Genomic DNA, 21,054 nt, shown 5'->3' with positions numbered 1-21,054 from the left:
CTTTGGACATCATTCCATAGCCCGCTTACGCATGGTTTATTTACATGGCAGGTATATATGTAACCATAGGTTATCGCATGGTATGCCGTTATCACGTGCTAGCACATGCACTTGCATTTTATAGGGATCTTGATATTTTACAAACCACTATTTTCACAGAGTTATTGTAATTGCATCTGTGAAACAATTTTTCTGAGAGAGCGTAACTCGCTCGACAATAAAAGTCGTAGCGACCAAGATCGAGCTTGTGAACTACTGTTAGCACGTGATATGTACAGGTGAGGTCGGTAAACAAAACACATCAGTCTGCATTCCATGCGCCTCATATACGACCTTCTTGAAGTCGTCTGATCTTATGTCAGTGTCTTCCCGTGAGTTAATCAATGTCTTTCTATCATAAGCTTTATTTTAGAAGTACAGTACGTGTGATTACACATTACCAAGTTAAGACTCGATATCGGGTGTTGACATATCATCGGCACGCACGTGTACTATTGTTTACCCGGTGTTACTATAATTTACACTATGGTAATGGAATGCCCGATACACAATACGGAAATCACAACACGAATATGCGACAAGAAAAACATGTATATTACGAAGGGTGGGAAGTCCTTAAACTTCCTTCTTCGTCACGGCTTAATAGAAATAGAGACAGAAAATGTACAACTCTCCCAAAAACCCTCCCTTTATTGTTTCGGGATTAAAGATATTGCTGTTCGTTGTTTAGTTTACATTTCAGTACAATCTCAACATGATGGAGCTTTGCATTGGCATGAGGATGTCGTCTTCGAAACTGTGGCGTTTTCAAGCATCAGGATAATGTGTGGTTGTGTAATGTAAATCGGGACCAATCGTGATTCAAAGAATGGTTGATGCATGGTATGCTGGTTATCCTCGTACCAGACAAAGGCGGCGAAACCACGACAAACGTGTAGTGTCTGCACTGATTGAAAGTGCTTTATTGGCATTGCTTGCACTGATTGAAAGCGCTTTATTGACATTGCTTGCAATGATTGATAGTGCTTCATTGACATTGCTTGCACTGATTGATAGTGCTTTATTCACATTGTTTGCACTGATTGATACTGCTTTATTCATATTGTTTGCCCTCAATAGAAAGGAAATTTTGATAGAGTATAGAGTAAAATGATAGTTTCTACACTTGGGTCAATGTTAAATTTTATACCTATTGAAGCTGAATCTAAATGTGAATGGAATTCATTGATGGAATTTAATTCAAATGCCTTTAGGTGCAGATTCTACGGATGGATCAAATTTAGGAATTTAGAAAATTTTAATCTAGAGTATTTGGAGTATATTTTATATAACTAGGTTAACATTGTGGTATAGTGAAAATTGAGTGAATGCTGGTAATCTTCATTCACCTCTATGGAATTGTTACAAACATTTCAAATTGATTGATGTGATGTTGCCAATTACACCCAGTGAAGCGGGCGGCACTTCTAAGAAAGCTGTGGCCTTAATCGCAGTATGTGGCTCTGTTATCTTTAATAATTAATGCCAAAGAATTGAAGAAACGCAATCGTTAGTGTTAATGCTTTGCAGTTACAGTCATCAGTGCCAGCGTATGTTTTGAGATATTCTTTTATACTGTTGTCTTTGATGTAGATATCATTAAATGTCATTGTTTTGCATGTAGATATTCTTCAGTGTCATTGATTGTCTTTGATAGTTTTGTTATTTGCTTGTATGACTTATGTGTTATTAAATATTGCTTTCAAATTTGCTATAACATGCATTATTAAACATCTTTTACGTAATGCCGCATCATCCTATGGAAAAATATTGAAACGTATATATTATTCATGTTTCATACACTTAAATATTCTTGTGGTTCATTCAATCATTAGATATTCCACCGCGATTCGTGCTAATAGCCCAAACTATAATATCTAAAAATGTTGATATATATATAACATAATCCTTTGTCTATACATTAGCAATGTCCAGTCGTTTAGTCTCGTGAAAACGAATCACGTGTTTGTTCAAATTCGCTTGCCATAATGGACAACGCTTCAAACACGTGTGCCCTAAGCGACAACGGTTAAACTTCTGCACTGAAATGACATTGCAATCAACACCGCTGTCACGCAACACGGCTGGGGAGTGGAATGAACGTCAGTTGACATAAAATCGATTTAAAAAACAACAACAGCTTCAATGGAATCAACAATCCCAGATAGAATTGTTTTCATTGACACGACCTTTAATTACAATTATGGCAGGTTCAATGCAATCTTCGTAACGACGACAAAAACGAAAAAATCGATTTGAAACGAATAATATTATCAATGTGAAATATGTTCTTTTGATGGTTATACACATTTCCGTGTGAAGTGAAGTTCTCTGGGTAGTAACACCAATAATTCTATGGTACCCTAATCAGTTCATCTTCAAGGAAATATGTTTCAAAATGTCCCGAAATATTTACATGATAACAACGTGGTATTACACAATGGCGAAAGATCTGACTAATGTAGATCAGCATGGCAACATAATGTATAACACATCATAAAGCCAGTTCACCAATCAGTATAATAATGTTAGTATCGCGTGATTCAGTTATGTATATTGCAATTGGTTAGAGCATCATTATACTAATCGTTTTTTATTCATTAAAGTGACGATTGAGCATCGCTATTTACTCAATAACGGTCAATTAAAGCAGTAAGAGAGTGGAAGAAGAAATGTTGGTATATGACGTAAACATACGGGCTAATGAATCGAGCAAACGAATTACTGAAATAGTTGATATATGACGTCAACATATGGACTATGTACAGTACAATGTAGCAGGAAAGGGATAACTGAAATAGTTGGTATATGACGTCGACATATGGGCTATGTACAGTACAATGTAACAGGAAAGGGATAACTGAAATAGTTGGTATATGACGTCGACATATGGGCTATGTACAGTACAATGTAGCAGGAAAGGGATAACTGATATAGCTGGTATATGACGTCGACATATGGGCTATGTAGCGAGAGAGGGATAACTAAAATAATTGGTATATGACGTCAACATATGAGTTAAAAAGCGGGATAGGGATTACTGAAATAGTTGGTATATGACGTCAGCATACATGACGGGCTAATGAAGCGAGAAAGGGCTTACTTAAATAGTTGGTATATGACGTCAAAAAGATTGGGCTATGTAAAAGGAAATGGATAACTGAAACAGTTGGGGTGTGCAATAGTTGGTATATGTCGTCGAGATATAGGCTATGAAGCGAGAAAATGATAACTGAAATAGTTGGTATATGACGTTAACATACATGTTTGGCTTATGAAGCGAGAAAGGGATTACTTATTTAGTTGATATATGACGTCAAAAAATGTTTTTGTAGGGGAAAGGAATTACTGAATTAGCACTATATGACAACAACATACGACATGGGCTTTGAAGCGGGAAATTGATTACTGAAATAATTGGTATATGACGTCAACATATGGGCTTTGAAGCTGGAAATTACTTACTGGAACAGTTGGTATATGACGTCAACATATGGGCTATACACGAACATTTGATTGCGCTCAAATAAGCACGTTTATAGTGAATGTCAACATACTCATTATATTATATTTGAGATTCGTTATCGCAAGTATTGCTCTGGTTCTTTTATATTCTGTCATGATCCCAAATACATCGTGTTTTATCTTGCTCGCTCTTCATGCAACTTTCCTGTAACACATATTGGGTATAATTGCAATATGATAACACTTAAGTATCTGAATCAATTTAGCTGGGGTTTTATTTTTTATTTAAAATACCGGTATTATTTTATCATAAAGATGTGTATGAAATATGAATATTTTCTACCCGTTGTATAGCATAAATCAGTAAACCCGCGATGGCAGACCTTCCGGAAGTACAAATCTGTCGCATTAATAGCGTATCGTTTCACCTAGCAATCTCTTAAATATTTCCACCTTCATTTCTATGTAAAATAGTTCAGGAATATTTTGAAGCTTTTTGATCAAATTTTTTCAAGGGTTGTAACATTTCTTATATAAGAATCACACCTTTTCAAAAGAAGCCCAAGTCAAAATACTGCTTCAGGCCTTTTTCGTTTCGAAATTTTAAGTGGATTTGAAATAAATATTGAAATAAAATTAGCACAGCTTCAGCAAGAAAGTACGTAAGCGCAATTCTATGTTGAACCAAGAACACAGCAAAAGAAAGAGAGACGGTTTCAAATCAAAACAGGAGCCTTGGCAACGACTCAAAAAACAAGCCGGAACATATACCGAAACCAATCTAACGTCACAATAATTCAATACGGATAAACTTTATATATCAATAAAATAAATATTTCGACGGCTATGATGTAATGTCTCTTTTAGCAATAAGAACCGTTGGTATTGATTCGAAGTTTGAGAAAAAAAACAACATTTGTGTGCTTGTCTGTATGTTCAAACGATATTTCGAGCAATTCCGATTTTATTTTCAGCATTTATTGGAATGCAAATTTGGTTTGATTGCTTATCTACAACGAGACGATATTGATGAATGATCTATATATGGTATATTCTGATTCTAATAAACGCATAGGGCATAGTTAGTGGAACAAGTAAACTGTATAAAGGTAATACTACGACTCACACGGAACAGCAGTTGGCAAGGAAACGAATTCAACAATTTATCGATGGAAATACATTTACAGTCTAAAGCACCTACAGAGTGATGAACATAAAACACACACAGGATATTGCACCTTTAACATTTGGTAATAGATATAATTGTACAGTATGTCAAAATACACTACATTGAATCATACAGCAGCCGTATCGTTGGAAATCAAAATTAGTCTAATATACTGTTAAAACAGAAGGGCAGGTGCGCGTAAAACCCAACCGTTTGTAAATCATATATTCAGTAATAACCCGTAATAATGCTAACACCTATCACAGGGTAGTTGGCATTAAATAAGATTCTGTCAATAAACATGTATAATGGGATAAACATTAGAAAAGAATTTTGGAGAGAGAAATATATACACAAAAATTTGCGCCAGATGACTAGGGGACATTTCCTCGATATTAATGATATGGCCGATTTGTTTTTATTGTTATGCTATTTTCATCTTAAAAAAGTGCACTTTTGTACCAATCATTCAAAATTCAATAGTTCAATAGTGCGCCAGATCAGTTGTTACTAAGGTAATCAAACGCTTACTGAGAACTTGTCATTCCTCGTAACAGGCAACACAAAATTAGTTTGCTACATTATTATTTCAATGCCTTGTTTATGTAAAATATGAAAACATGTACTAGTGAAGGACATTATAATATATGCATAGGTCTGGTACAGTATAACGGAAAACAGACCAAACCGGATCAATGGCGAATGTTCCGATGACCAAATTCCAATGGACGACTTCGCCTACTGATCTGAACCGTGTAAAGATATCATTTATTCTTTATCAAATCATGACTGACCTTCACAAGAAGTGTTGTTTATCTAGGGCACACGACTAGACACGGCACCAATTATCGTTGTCGCTTTGTTACACAGGAATCTTTACCGAGGTGGCTAGCCGTGAAGTTCACCTTGAATAACTTGTCATCGATCCGGCAAAACTGAAAATAAAATTTGGTGAAGAGCGTGTTTCGATGCTTGGGGCCCCGTTTCATCAGTTTGACTTGCCTGTCAATGCTCCGTACGGGACCTTGAGTTATTAACTAATGAACACAAAACCAGTTGTCGCCACTCTGTGTTTTTATTGTTATTGTATTATCCACGTACTATAGGTGTTGTAAAATCAACAAGAATAAGAATAGTGTTGTCAACTAATGAGCAAGGATCGCTTATACAGAAACAAATTATTTCAAATAAACAATACGTTAGAGATAATATTAATAAATATGTTCGCACCTTTGATTTGCTGTGATGATACATTTTGGTTTTATTTGCACACTGCATATGTAACAAAGCTGTTCTTGTCTCGGGAGGAGCAATGGGATACCTTTGACAAGTCCTCATCGTTCACACCTCCACAAACAGGTCGATTTGATAGAGGTTAGGTTAACACAAAGAACAACGATGAGCTTTTACAACGCATCATTAAGGTTTCACATAACAAGATAGATTTTGCGATAACGAAAACCCATAACAACCGGCAAACAGAGGGGTATAATTATTTGCGCATATGAACAATGAGTGAAACGCTTGACTTAAATTTCAAATTGATTTAGTCTCAAATTTAGAAAAGACATAGATTCAGTTACCGGGTAATGAATAAATATTGATGAAAGTGTACACTCTGTTTGTATATCACACCTTAGAACAACAGCAGCGCATTAAAGAACGACCCTGATCGATTAACCTAGAAATATATACATTTTAACAGATTACAATATGAAAGAAGAGCGATTATCAATACTCAACGGGAAAATAAGAGAATGAGACAATTGTGAGGAACTTGTAAATATTCTTCATCAAACTACATCTTTCAAAGCTTTTTACAATTTATTGTTAATTTGTCTCCCAGCATTCAACAACTACTGGAATCATGATACTCGGAGCAAGTTCGACATTGTCACGCTTATTGTACAGCCTAGTCGTGAGCTGTCGTTATTTTTCATGTTGTAAGAAAAGATCGTAGGGAGCGGTTGATGTAGCCCACATTGAGTTTATTTCACATCTGGAGAATACAGCCACACAATACGACCTAGTTTAACGATACTTAGAGTGGTAAAAAGAATTGTGACGATGACTAAGTCTTGAATCTAGTACAGCTAGATAAAGATTGATTCATATAAGAGTTCTTGTAACGTTTTACAGTCCAATATAAAAGAGGCAGATTCCTGTACTTACCATAAACCTTCGAGCATATGTCATAGGGTTTGTGTTCACACAATCTTGACAGGGCAGACGATTGCGAATCTTTGTATACTGCCTCATATTGACAATTACTATTAATGACACATAAGAACAAAGCCTACAAGTATAAAAATATGGTCTCTTGAACACAATTCCAAATGAGGTCACTATATCTCTCCTTTGGATACATGTATTGCCGCTAGAGTAAATTAACTGCACTATTTGCCATTTTATGTTACACTTCATGGTCTTGCAAGTAACTAGTAAACGTATGACGATTTAAGTCTTACGACAATCACTAACGCGTCCAATTGTGCATTTGCAATAAAAAAAAAAACATGGACTCTCGTCGCAAAATCAACATAGCGATTAGTCTTTTAAAGAAAATAATTGAATTTTCCTTAAAGAATACCAAAAGTTCATTATGATCTGTTTTCGTAAAAGGTCATTGCGTGTAAAAGTCCATTTAAAGTCGATATCTTCAACGCTCTAAATTGTCTCTTTAGTTTATCTTTTTTTTTTAAATTGAAAACTCTTTTCCTGGAAGAAAATGGATAATGTTCATTTCAAATCTAACTCCAAAAATTACAAGACGACTGTTCAATTGACGTATAGGTCAAAATAACACATTGTTTTTTGTGGTTTACAGGACGACATTGATTCGATATCCATCTGAAGATACATTGAAAACACATTATATGATTTATTTTGAATACGCAGTTTTACAGAAACATCCCTGAAGAGTATTCTGCTGTATTTCTGTCCTATTGTATGTGGGACTAAAATTGGAACCTTGTCGAGACAGAGGACGGGTTTGGAGAATTCAGAGGAAGCACAATTGACAAAACCCTCTTTTTTATTTTAAACTTCTTTTTTTCTCTGTTTATAATATTTCTGTTAGGCAATAGACACCACAGATAAGCCAATGGCCAGGATTAGATGACTTGCTGATGAGGTAGCAAGCTGCCTCGTTAAGATGGATGTTTCGGACCTGAAGTTCCAACAACCGTGTTACTTTAAAGTAAACATTATTATTGTTAGTATACGTAAATTAATGCGAAAATATTCTCACGCGATTGATAGATACACTGTATATAGGTAATATGTTTGTTTTATTACGTACTTAGTTGTCTGAACGGCTGCCATGGCGACAATGTCCCCGCCGAGAGTAGTTTAAAAAGCGACACCGCGAAAATGTCCACATTCGCGAATTTCCACTTTAACAGCATATATAACAGGATGCCTTGTCAGAGTTACATGTATGCATATATGTCATTCGTCTACTGATGTAAATAGTAAAAATATGAAGGTTGAAATTGCTTTCGCCCATCTCATAGATGTGTCAGCATCGATTCTGTTATTTGATGCAAATCGACCAAACACATAATCATCCGTATGCAAATACACGTAAGAACCTTATGAAATCCGGGTTAAGGTGCTGGTATTGTGCTGATGAAATATGTTCGTTAAACTACCAAAGTACGCTGATATCAACGTCGGTGCTGAAAAGTGCGCACTCGTGGAAATACGTGAGGGAAATGATTGATTGATGATCAGAGCTGGTTTAAAGCGTACTGATCGATGAGTAAGGAGGGTATAATGCTAGATCTAGTGTATATATAGTTATTATATTTTGTTTTAGAGCTAATTGATATTAAATATAGTATTAGTCTCAACCTTAATCATAATTAAGTGTAATTATACGCAATACACAGTCGGGAATACGGTACAATGTAGGTAGGTATTTAACAACGGAGTGTTAGTGAGTTGCTTCAACACCCAAACGGCAAGTGCACATGTGACTCTTTCTGTTTTTCATAGAAATGATTGATTGCTTCAAATGTGTTATGTCTTCGATAAACACAAATGCATTAATTTCGCTAGGAATTGTTTTACGCTGCAGTAATTAATATGCATTGCATGGTACTTTTGTGTGGTATAATGGCTAAACAGTACGGGTAATGTACAATAAAACCTCTATATATCGCCCCTTGTGTTATTTTCTACCTAGCTTACCGCCAATGTATGTCAAGGTTCGTTTTTTTAAAACTAAAATTGTTCTGTGTATATTTCGATATATTGCCTATGGAAACAGCGATTTTAGCACCGAATTTCCATACGCAATTAATGGCGGTATAACGAGTTTCCACTTTCCGAAAATTTAAATGTTGTTACTACAAGCACTGGCGCTATAAATGTGTTACATGTACGATTCGGTAGTATTTTGGCGATTAAATGAATATAATAATCTTCTTTCTAAGAACGCATGCATACGTTCGACCTTACGGCCGGATGCGGTTTACTATGATTTCGACGTACTTCTACTTTCGACTTCCATATATGGCTCGATATCCAAACGCGACAGTTCTTGGAATCTGCCATCCACTTGAGGAAAGGACCTTTGTTTGCCAACTTTTCTGGTGTCAATGCCGGTCACTTTTAAGTTCGGTGACAAGCAACCGCACCAACAATTTTCAGATATACAACGTATTCCTGTACCGTGTTAAATTAATCACATACCATATAACACATAGAGTATACTCTTTATTTATGCGTATTACAACTCATGAAAACAACACATCTGTTCAACCTTCTACAGATGAGTTGAATCTCCTTCTTAGGTCAAAACAAAAATGTTGCGATATACCAAAAATAAGGTTAACCTTTTCAAACAAATGTGTTCATTATCGTTTGTTCATTAATAATTGTACTTTAAAGTGTGTTCTGTCATTAGAGTTATGTATCAAAATAAGATATCCTGAACGTGTATAGTTTATCCCAAATACATATACAAATACATACATCAATCTTACATATGATTAACAAGAAGAAACAAGGTGTTACTTTACTGACTCCTGTCAATAGAACCAGGTAAAGAACAAACTAGCCGCAAATGAACTAATGGAATTTAAAGTTATGCATGAATGTATTGAAAATAACTATTCACATAAAGCTACTCAGAATTAAAGTACCAATTATTCGGTTTCGTCAAAACCACATATTTTAATATTTTCATTTTGATTGAATCAGAGATGTACGTAATACATAAAAACACACACAGACAATTGTACTTTTTGAATTTCGAAATACATACAGTGAGTCAACAATGAAACGCACAGCATCATACACCTGCTCCGTCCTACTATGCCAAATAGCTGGATTACTGTGTTCAAAAAATTAAGGAACAATAAACTTGTCATAATGATTATTTTTCTAATCTGTCACAACTTGACAGTTGCCAAGCTCAAATCCGTATTCAAAACAGCAAGGTACATGCAGAACAGGCTCTTGAGCAGTAAGTGTTACAATAACACATTTCAATAATGAGTGATTGCTGACTGTCAGTTCTAGATTATTTGTTGCTACAATTTACCTGTGTTAGAAGAACTGATGAATTGACCTATCATATTTAATTTGTTCGTGCTAAACGTACACTAAAAAGGACATGCTTATGGTGCCTGAACAGTGATCGTATACCAATCACAATATTATGGTGATGCAGCTTAAACTAATATCCCTTTTAACCAGGCACAGCTGCTTTTTTCCTGTTTTGAATGTCATCAAACAATAATTGTTTTCAAAACTTCAGAGCTCATAGATAAAAGGTTTTAGGTTGGGAGTAAAAATTAGGATCGGTTGAAATAACGTAAACAATTGTATTTGTTTTCACTATACAGATGTCTATTCCTTGACCGTTTCAGGATATTGTGAAGTAACATAAAACTGTTGCTGGACAAATAACATAGCTTTAAAAGATCGGATGTGTCAAATGTACATCAGTTTTACAAAAAAGACTCAATCCACTGTCAAAACGTAAATAAAATATTCATCAAAATGTTTTAATATTTAGAATTGTTTTTCATAACGAACATCGCCGACACGCAATGTACATGTAACACCTTTTCCAAAATAAATATTTGCCTCTTAAAAATAAACAATGTAAATAATGTTTAGGAAATGTCTGCAGATCGCCCGCTCTGGTAGATTGCCCGCAGGTTTTCTGCTAGAGAAAAACTAGTATACGCAATGATTTCTACGTTTATTACAAACATCAGGTCTGGATATGTAGCAATGACAATAATGGACTATATCAATAAAGATATAGTTATGTTTCTGTTCTTTGTATTTGTTTGTTTCTGACAATTGTTATATTATATATACACACGTAAGTGATATACCAATAGCCACATTAGTCTGATTTCAACAGTCATGACGACTCTATAAGTACTCAACTAAAAGTACTCCACATACAAACGTAGACGATAGGATACAGTGTCGGTAAAAGTAATGTGAACTAACGTTTCACGCATAAGTTCGATGATAAATCTTGAGAACTTCCGTATTGTGTTATGGTTCTTTTGTATAACTGAAGATGTATACGATGTTTGACTTGAATAATCTAACAGCCTTCATACAATTTTAATAGTTTTTTATTTTAAACATTTCGTCATACATGTAGTTTCCGCTTCAATCAGATAGTCCCCGCAAATGGCATGTTCAACGTTAACAGGGGGCTGGGGGCGTATAGGCCGCGGCCAACACGCAAGAATTGCGACAGTTTTGTGCATTTATTGTACAATGTATATGTAATACGTCATACATTCAGTGCTTTAGTGTCAATATGTTTAAAGAGGCAATGCTAAAATATCTCCCTATACTACATGTAGTCGTTAATGTACCGAATGTACCTTCAGTATAGAATTGATCTTGCTGAGTCAGCGTAGATCCAGTAGACTTTAGGTTTAGAGAAGAGTTCCGAGTTAAAACTCAGTTGTGGGACTCTTTTTTTTGTAGTGTCATTTCCACAACCTTGTGTGGTTTCCTTTTTATTTTTTTGTGAAGGCAGACGGGTGTTGCGCATGCGTCCTTGAACACAAACGCAGGTCGACGTTATCTCGCCGACATCTGTCTGTTGTGTGTTTTTCTGTGAAGAGCTTCGTGTCCATGTATAACAGTTAGACAGACACTTCAGTTACGCCATATGCACATGCTTGTCGTAAACTCTCGTCCATATCGGTCGAATTCCCTGCAGCCCTTTCGTTGCTTAAACATGATAATTATGTACAATTTAATATAGAAATTTTAAGTCGTTTACATTATGTTCTGTGAACATAGTAGGAAAAACACAAAAACGCATATTTCTTTTAAGGTTTTCGTTATAGATTTTGATTTTGTTTTGTGTAATTAAATTGTTCTTCGAATTTTCTTCTGAAAAATTATCTTAATTTTGTCTCTTTCTTTTGCTCTGAAATTGTATTTTTGTGTTATAAATAATATTTCAGGAACAGTGTTCTATTTTGGTAAGGTTTAGAGATGATAGCTCCAGTTGAAGACGTGAAAATTGGATATATTGCGGAGCTACCTAAAATAAGTTTACTTCTCCTTAACTGAAGTTACCAACTTATCACCTGACATAATATTTCAAACATTTCTAAAAATATTTTCAGTATTTTTTTCTATGAATTGACCTCAAATCTACTTTTGATGATATCAAACAATTGTATGTTGATGATGTCACACAATTGTATGTTGATGACGTCACACACTTAACAAAAAAAATGCATTCCTCACCCCAGCGGAATTGTTGAACTTGGAACTCTTGGGGACTCGTCTTTGCACACTATGCATGATAGAGCGTAGCGGAGTCATCCGAGATTTGCCGATTGGGTATTGTTGTCAACGTCATGGAAATATGCCACGTTCTATATGTTAAGTTTTGAGAGGATAATCCAAGTTTACGAGAACAATGCTTCTTACAGAGTGAATTTACACATCACTAAGTATATACTATATCAGGATAGTTGTCTAAACGTATTTATGTTATCTAATGGCGTAATAAACTAGCGGTTATTTGTTGTACAATGTAATTTATTTGGTGCTATTAGTTCAGCAGTTGCTATGTCCGGATGTTCTATCTAATCTATGTATGTAATCATGGTCTAGGCTTTCACAGACAGTGGCATTTAGATAGTCCAGTAATACCCAAGGAATAGCAATGTTTCTACGCAGTATCATTCAAGCGTTGTCCCCATAGGAAAGGCTGCTGAATTTCACCACATCTCGGTCACCACGTACTTGGTAACACGACCCCCAGTTGTATTTATCAATAGCCGTTAAAGCAGACAACATGCACATCTTACATATGAAATTGATCATCGTTATTTCAAAATAATCGACACAAGTGTGTTGCCTTTAACACCGAATGAATCAGACAACATCGTTTTGGAAAAAATGAAAACAACAGAAACGAAGAATACCTTTTCCATCTAGATAAGTGTATATTTCTAGCAGCGTCGCGATCAAGATCACCCGCACACTCGATACTCCTTGGGTAACGCTCACTTACGTTTTCTGCAGCCATGGACCATGCCATAGTAAAATTGAAACACGCAGCTGGTTATTTCGTTGATCTAACGTAAAAAACCTTACCAATCGCAAAGCTGATGCCTGTCCTTTGACGTTTACAGAAAAGCGACAACCAACTTCAAAGACAGCCAATGTTACAGTTACGAGAGCGTGAGATTCTTTTGACATACATGAAAGGATTAAACAAGTCTTCTTGTCTCATCTGCAAGGTGGCGCACACTGGGGCTTCAATTTTGCTATGACATATTTCAGGGGTGAAGAGAGCGAAAAGTGACAGTAACCCCTCGAGTATCGAGGATGGATCACCCATTAAGTAAGACACAAGATATCTGCAAAATACACCGTCTTGTAACTCATGAAGATGTGTCCAGGAAGTTAACATGAGAGGGTCACATGAGTAAAATAGTGAAGAAAGCACACAGTTCACTTGAACGCAATAACAACATGTGTATCCTCCATTATCAGGCGCTCGGTGAAGTACTGCGAGACAGTGAGGAACCCAGTTGCGACCTTGCTTGTTTCGTTTTCAAAACCACATGTTATATGAGAGGTCTGAAAAGACACACGATATGCACACGCTTATAATCATTTAATTTAACATAAAACCCTGCTGAACCCATAAAGTCCATCTCTCGTTTCTCGTCGAATTCAGGAAAAAATGTAAGTCAACATAAACTGAGACGTAACGTGAACAAGTATTGACGCATTTTTAAATACAGAAGACATATCAAATTTGGACACAATACTATTAGTATGACCGCACACTTTACAAGCGTTGATTGAAACATTTAAGGATTGAACGTCTGTCAGATTGAAGTTACAGCCAATATGCCAATACGTCACGGAAACCATGGTCATGTGACCAGATAATGCAGACTGCAGTTACTGTCCACTAGCTGCAGGCTGACTTCCCATAGATTAAATAGAAAATGGGAAGGACATATGTATATGCAGTCCAGATACCGCTTTACCATCAACGTTATTCTCCCGAGACGTATAACATATTACGGACCAGAACAACAGAACAGGAACGTTCGTTGAACGATCCCCGTAACACTATAACAAAATGTAACTAAGTCTTGAAAACTGCTTTTTCCGGCATGACTGTAGCTTTGACCAATCATTTCTTAAAATGAAACAATAACTTACGGGACTTTTATGGAAAATAAACATAAGATAACTGGGTTCTAAGTGGGGCTTGACCGAGATTGGAACCCTGGACAAAGGATTGTAATACGATTGCTCTAACCGATTGAGCTATCTTAAACAGAAGTTAAGGGGAGACTACTGTATGTAGGAAAACACAATGAAGAAGGACAGTGATCCTTAAGTGTATGAATATGACATTATTTCATTTTCTTATTATATACAAAAATATTCTGCATGTTCGGTCCAACTCGCCTGTTAAGCTATTTGTCTTGTCGGAAATATATGTAGTTACCCCAACATCAAGTGAATTGCAACAGAAATTATTTTGTGTTTCCTGCCATGATGAACATTTTTCTTTATACGAACAAGTCTACAAAGTACAACTCCGCCCTCTTTGGGATAAAGAAATTATGAAAACCACATAATTGACCAAATTTGAGGGATTATGTCTTCTTCTTCTTCAATACTAGATCGAAGGGCAAAATAAGCTTCTTCTTCTTCAATATTAGATCGAAGTGCAAAAGAATAAAAAAAGAAAGAGTGTAAAGAAAAAAGACAAAAAAAAGGAATGAAAATATAAGAGAAATGAAGGGAAGGCTATTGAAGGACAGAAAAATAGTTCATTATTTGAAATTTCTGTCACATGTTAGATGGATGCGATTTTTTTATTCGTTGTAAATTAATATAGCGATTAAAACCTGATAGTTCGTCATGGTCAGCTTGGGAATTGGTGAAGACACACGATAGTGCTTCATACAGATAGCTTCCGTATCAACTCCGCCAGCTGGGAAAACTGTACATCCGAAGCTATGCTGTGGGTTCTTACTTTCACAGATTAAAGTGTGATTGTCAATTTCATGTACATGTTATATGCAGAAAGACTCATACTTCAGCGAGCTCAATTTAAAATTTCATTAATACATTGGATGTTTACTGCTCAATGTACGAACGCGCCGGTCATGGAAAATATCATAGTGCCTACAAAAATGACAAGGTAGTAATTTACAAATGGTTTCAAAGCAATTTCGCTATCTTTTTATCTCTTTGGATGCCTCAGAGGAGCGGCACTATGGAGGCCTGGGGACATCGACGATAGGTGTACCAACTGGCACGTTTACATTGACATGTATAATATCCCGTGGATATACGTAATGCAACACCAATCATTGGTGGAAATGGATGATGGTTTTCATATGGAAGCAATCTTTCGCAGACACAGGTGCCTTTGGTTAAAAATGTCTTTACGAACGTATGTCGATCAATTGCTATCGAACGCGCCTCAACCGGGATACCTACAGACAAACAATCAGAAGGAAGCATCTTATCAGACACTTGATTGTTTTTGTACGACAAACCCGGCAGGGGTTCGAATCCCACTGGAGTGTTCAGACGAGTCTGGCCTATCGCTTGTTTCACTCATTGCTTTGTTGTAGGGTATGTGTTACCTTTTGTCGGCGATAAACAATGGTAACATTTAACAGATTTCATCGCAATTAATCGAAATGGTTTGAGCCAATCTTTCATAAAAATAGTTTATACATGTCTTTGTTTTGCACTTTAAGGAATTAAATGTAACTGAAATTGATGCATTGTAGTAAATTCCTGTCAACAGAAATTGTACGCTCTTGATGACAAACCAAATATGGAATTAAAGCAATTTTGAGATTTGCAAATTCATGTATCTATATCACATGGTGCAGCAGTAACGCAGAGTAATTCATATCTTGTAATTTTCGTCAAACCAAAACGTATCGAATGTACATTTTGCTATTTATCTAGCCATATTGATTTTTTTAAGTACTATTTCTTTTATCATTTGACGAATGTGATAAAATCACGGTAAAACATTCATTTGGGAGACGATAACAAAATCAGCAAAAGTATCATAACTGCTTTATTTTAAACGCCGTGTTTATCAACACCAAGCCCGAGGCAGCATGCATTGTGCAAGAAAGTGCAAAAATATCGATTTCTTCTCGATCGGTTAGGTCTGTAATACATGGAACGGTTAACCGGTAGTGTTAGGTAATTTGTTTCAAAATATCAAAAAAAATATTCCATTTAAAAAGGTCGTGTTACGTGAACTAAACGATTTTCTTCAAAAATAGACAAATATTATCCATTCTGACTCATAAGAAGTAAACAAAAAAGCCAGGGGAAAATTCAATGTACGCGATGACTGGTCTTAATGAGCAATGAAATGTACAGATATCCACGTCTAAGGACTTAGGGCATTGTGGGTAATTGTCGGTCTCAGAATAGGTAGAAAAATCGCATTGATTTTATTTTTAACAAATTCTGTTAGGATAATCATCATATTGGTTAAATATGTATGACATGCATGTTTACAACGTTGCAATTATCTTGACATCTTATAATGATGACGTCAGACTTGGGAAATGGCATTTATAGTTGATATAAATACCCCAGCTGAAGGTGGCAGGGTTATATATTTGCTTCGAATTTTCGCTGAAAGCAATTCAAGTTTGATATTTACCATTTCTAAAGTGAAATATTCACATGCATGTATTAAAAATAACATTTATTATTGAGTAAGTTTGTTTGCCAATATATGTATCAGCCGTCTACCTGGGACAGTGGCATTCAACATTAACACTGTCACATAATATTGATGACGTCAGCAATTGAGTAATTATAATGGCATCTAGTTAGAATGCCATTGTGTCATTATATATGGTTACCTCTTGATCTTTAAATACAGAAGGTCTACCCGTTTTTCAATTAATTACTACATCGTAAATATATATTCATTTCGCTTGTACTTTATTTCGGTAAATACATGTAACAAATACTATTTTCTGAAACTTACGAAGATTGTTTTTCAGCGATTAATTTGAATGTGTCAGCACGGAGTAAGGGAGGTAAATCGTACAACGCAATGAGAAAATGTCGGTTAGTATAAGGATCGGTGAAATTGATCATAATAGCACTCACAAGGAAACGACATACATAAATTCATTGAAAATGAAATTGACGTATTGTTTTGGAGGCATTGCACTGGAACCAATTAGCTAATCATAGGTTTGTAAACTCATTAAGTATGTGTAAATATGAACGGATCACATATTCATTATCAAACTCAGCCTCAAACATGAATACATTTGGATGTATGTTCATACCAAACTTCATTGAAATTGGGAAGTTATTGCACTGAAACCAATAATCCAATCACAAGTTGGTAACCTCATTCAGTATGCCTAAGTAAACACGAAACAAATTCATGATCAAATCCATGCTCCTACACGCATGTTAACATGTACTGTATGTGCACCCCAAATTTCAATGAAACGGACCGTCTTGAGGGCAGTTATTGCAAGGAAACTAAAACGTTACAGACGCACAATCAGACGGACGGATCCATATTTATATCCCTCGTTTTCTTTGAAAAGCGGGGGATACAAAATAGGTTTTTCAAAGAAACATTACCACGGAAAGACCTACGTCAACTTCTTAATCCTCTTTCTCTGCGCTGGTACATTTTGAAGAATCTTAGTTTTGTATGTAGGGGAGCCCAGATCACAGGGACTTGAGCAATTATTACAGCTATACATTTGGACAAACACTGTGGTATTTAGAGTAATTTTAAACGTTTCAGGGGTTTATCGAAAGTAGATCTGAACCCCTTAACGTGTGTATCTACACTCTGAACACCTTAGTTTAGGTCCAAATATAGCTGTAAAAAATACTGAAGTCCCTGTGTCTCAGATGACTTATGTTAGTACAGTGTAGTACTCGGCCAATGTCTGCCAGCTGCTCACCAAGCTTTCCCTTATCTATTCTCACTTTTCATACGACAATCCAAAATTACCTAATCTTCGGTCTGTTAAAAAAGGGATTACAGTGATATTATTAGAACAAGGTTGTAACGAGAAATTGAAACGCTTTTGCTGACTGGAGACCTACATGTAGTTGACTCTCATAATTTAATAACAAGAGCATCAAAACGAGAACGCGTGTACGACATTTCGTTAACATTGATCTAGGAGAAGTGAACCTTAATCCAGATTGTCTCTGCCGGAGGAGAGGGTGGTGGCCATTTTGGGTCACTAATCAACTAAAAATTAATAACAGCAATTTGTTGAGGACGATGAGAGCATCATTCAGATCAATTTTTGTTATCGAGTTGGCCTCATTAAAGTTGAGAAAAATTTGTAAGGATGGTCATTACATAATTTGATTGTGAATTAGTTTGAAACTAACAACATTTAGTCAGTACCATGATACGAAGATTTGTTTAAGGTATTTTCAAAATAAGCTAGAAGAAATTTGAGAAGCAGAAAATGCCAATCAAAGGCAGATACCTTGGTTTGCAAATGAACCCGCCTCACAATGAAAAACAAAAGACCCGAAAGGGATCTGTACAGTGTATCATCTGTATTGGCTCTATGCAAGATTGATCTTTTCTCGTCTTGTTCTTCTATCTGCTGGATAAGTCATGTAAACAGTAAATGCACATTGTGGTAACTTTTAAATTAAACTTAATACTACTGTGGAAGACATTGTTCCTTTAAAGTGAGGTCGTCGTTTGACCTACGGAAACGGAACGCAAACGCAGCGCAAACGCAAAGCACTTTGGTAAAGAAAAACGGTCCAGGGTCTGTATTTACTAGCACAGTACTTAATGAGTAACAAGGGGCAACCCACAAAGAACATTTGAAATTTAAGAACGATCTGTCAAGTACTCATTTGAAAATAGTGATAACTAAATGGCTTGATTTGCCGAAATCCAAGATGGCTGCCCGGCGGCTATTTTGTTTTAACTAAGGACCAACGATCGCGAAAATCAACATATGAAATTTGATAAAGATCTGTGAAGAACATATTGAGAAAAGTTATTAAAAAAATGAACTTTCAAAATTAAAGATGGCTGTCAAGTGGCCATCTTGTTTTTCAATCAGTAGCAAAGTAAAACATGTACCGGTAATAATTTGAGAAATACCGATCCGGTATTGTTTTAATAAAGAGTGCTTACAAACTACAACTCTTAAAATTCAACATGGTCCCCTGTTGGCCATCTTCGTTTTACGATCAATCCAAAGATTAAATACGTACAATTTCGGAAAATCTACATTTGAAATTTGAGAAAAGATCTTTTCAGCACTTTTTGAGAAATAAAGCAACCCTGAAAATTCAAAATGGCTGCCTGTCGGCCACCTTGCCTTTTCATTTAAACCAAAATTAAATGTGTACAATAAAAGACCATGGGGAATCTAAACTTGAAATTTGAGAAATATCCCTCTAGTACTTTCTGAGAGATTGTGCTAACCATATTTAAGTCAAAATTTAAGATGGCCATCTGTATATTAATTTGGTATTCCAATAAGTCCAAAAATTCAATATGCTTCGTACATGTAACTAGGGATACATGTAATGGAAACCTTCATGTATAAAGTTCCTTCCAAGAAATACTGTTAGCAAACATTAACTCTCAAAATTCACAAGAATTCCACGTAAGTGAGTGTGTCGCCTGCGCAGGAAGCTGGGAGATTGTGCTTAGCACTGCATGAAGTTTGAGTTTGATCGGCCCAAGGAAACTGAAGTTATTGCACGAAAACATATTTTCTATTTATTGTAACAGTGACCTTGACCTTTGGACCTGAAAAGCAATCCCAAGCAAGCACTTTTGGTAAGGAGGCACCGCATGAAGTTTGAGTTTGATCGGCCCAAAGATACTCAAGTTATTGCACGAAAACCTTTGTGCGGACGACGCCGCCGACGCCGACATAGCAATACCTACATTGTATATATATATGTGTCACCAGCTTTTCGCAGGCGACACAAAAATGGCTATACTTGTCAGCCATTTTGGATTTTCAACAGGTCCCAGAATTCTATATTGACAACAATCGAACAAGAGGAATGTACATTCAAAATTTGAGAAAGATCTCTTCAGGACAAAATAACAGACATGGACCACAAACAATGAACGATTTGAACAGCCACTCATCTGATGTTGGTGGACTAAAAATAACTAGTAAATGTGATAATCAATTTTGACATAGTTAGATTTTTTTTGCATAAGCTCATTAAGCCTTTCTGTCAGGTGACCTTCAATGTAAAACGGTATACCTGCATTTAACATATTGATAATTCTTTTCTTTACTAAAGATGTGTCATTATTCAGCTCACGTTTCAATTCCTGTTTTGTTTTGTTTACTAGAAACAGATGTATAGAATCTAAATTTCCTCTTAATTGATGATAGATGCATGGTCACAGCATACATATATTATTGTCAGTATTTAAATTTCAAAGAGGAACATATGTAATGATTTTAGAATTAGTTGAATGTAGACAGTTTGTTATTCACCAAAAGCGAAAACAATTATTACCGGTATTCACTATTTAACTATTAATGGATATATATGCTTTTTGTTGTTTAGTATTATAACCTATATATGGCAATCAAAATACTGTTCAGCTGAATTATAAGTAGAAATGAATCACAGAAATAAAAGATATTTTCTATGCAAATCTGTACGTTTCACAATATAATGCTGATATTAATGGTGTAATACTACATGTATTAATACTGTCAAAGCATATTTTTTTCAAATTCACTATTGTAAATGTAGTGGACCATATATGACTGTATATATATATATTTAAATGTGTGTTATGTATCAGTCACTTTATATTCTCCCTCCAGGATAACAAAAAAATCATCCCT

This window comes from Mizuhopecten yessoensis, unplaced genomic scaffold (genome assembly GCF_002113885.1).
Source record: "Mizuhopecten yessoensis strain PY_sf001 unplaced genomic scaffold, ASM211388v2 scaffold9987, whole genome shotgun sequence".
Classification (NCBI taxonomy): domain Eukaryota; kingdom Metazoa; phylum Mollusca; class Bivalvia; order Pectinida; family Pectinidae; genus Mizuhopecten; species Mizuhopecten yessoensis.
This window is presented reverse-complemented; position numbering follows the sequence as displayed.